Source organism: Protobothrops mucrosquamatus, unplaced genomic scaffold, assembly GCF_001527695.2.
Source record: "Protobothrops mucrosquamatus isolate PMUCROS unplaced genomic scaffold, P.Mucros_1.0 scaffold34401, whole genome shotgun sequence".
In the NCBI taxonomy this organism is placed as follows: domain Eukaryota; kingdom Metazoa; phylum Chordata; class Lepidosauria; order Squamata; family Viperidae; genus Protobothrops; species Protobothrops mucrosquamatus.
Genome location: NW_015420137.1, coordinates 1 through 1462, shown reverse-complemented (window position 1 = coordinate 1462; position 1462 = coordinate 1). Strand labels below are relative to the sequence as shown.

The 1462-nt window shown below is 38.7% G+C and overlaps 1 non-coding gene across 1 annotated transcript; it reads right to left on the bottom strand.

Moving 5' to 3' along the window:
• Positions 1-837: 837 nt before the first annotated feature.
• Positions 838-948, bottom strand: LOC114923869. The gene has a single exon (XR_003810724.1). It is a non-coding gene; the product is annotated as a U5 spliceosomal RNA (small nuclear RNA).
• Between the last annotated feature and the right edge of the window lie 514 nt (positions 949-1462).

The following is a 1462-nucleotide window of genomic DNA, read 5'->3' as shown; positions in this document are numbered from 1 at the left end:
AAGTCAAGCTATTTTCCAAGGCGCCTGAAGGCAGGACAAGAAGCAACGGGTGGAAACTAATCAAGGAGAGAAGCAACCTAGAACTAAGGAGAAACTTCCTGACAGTTAGAACAATTAACCAGTGGAACAACCTGCCTCCAGAAGTGGTGAATGCTCCAACACTGGAAGTTTTTAAGAAGAGACTGGACAGCCATTTGTCCGAAATGGTTTCCTGCCTGAGCAGGGGTTGGACTAGATGACCTCCAAAGTCCCTTCCAACTTTACTACTACTACTATTACTATTACTATTACTATTACTATTACTATTACTATTACTATTACTATTACTACTATTACTACTACTACTACTACTTCTATTACTATTATTATTATTATTATTATTATTATTATTATTATTATTATTATTATTATTATTATTATTATATTAAGATATGAGCAAACTGAACAGCTTGATTCGCCACTACTCTGCAAAACGTATCTAATCCTAACCAAACTTCATTTATGCAGTATATGCATCTGTGAGGTTCTAAATTGATCTGGTTAAGTTGATATATTTAATATTTATTATTTATGTATTAAATGTCTATGTTGCCCATCATACTGATACAGCGACCCTGTGTGGCATATAATGTAATAAAAAGTGCTAAAAACAATTAAAATATGAAAAATTGAATAGAAAAGTTAAAAATTAAAAACCAAGGCGATGGGCAGTCTGGGGATTAGAATCTTGTCTACCCTGTCAGCCACCCTCAATGTAGCAGACTCCTATCGGGGCCCCCAGCCGAGCGGGCTCTTCCGAAAGACTGGAAGAGTGGGGGCAGATCTCACCGCCCACAGGGTGGGGACCACAACCTCAAAAATCTAGTACAAGATCATAAATGTTCCTATCCACAGAAATCTTTAGTAAAAGGTGAAAGATTTATACAGTCTGGAGAGAAATCAGAGTAATATGCTTCCTCATGGCAATTTTCAATAATGGCATCAATGAATTTTTTTCGCAGTCATATTCCCCTCTCCTTTGAGTTTCCTTTGAGTCTAACACTTATGTAATGCTTGGGAAGAAACACTTTTGAACAACTCACTCCTACTGGTGCATGTTGACTTTCCTCAGTTATCAACAGGAAGACTCAAATTCAGGAAGCCCCCAATGGCACTTGCAAAACATCTGTCCAACAACTTTAACATCAATTCCCAAGGGAAAGCCAAATGGGTCGCTGAATGTCCAGTTATAGGAAGACATATAAATTGAAGCCACAAAAAAGGTGCCAGGCTTTGAACTACCACATCAGAAATGGACAATCCTGAATAGGATTCACATCTCCCATGGTGTCTGCTGGGACTCTCTGTATAAATGGGGCATAGTATCCTCTCCTCCGTGTGACTGTGGGGTCCCACGTCAAACAGTAGGTCACATTGTACCTTCTGTAAGCTGAGGGCATATACAGTCCCAGGATCTTATTTT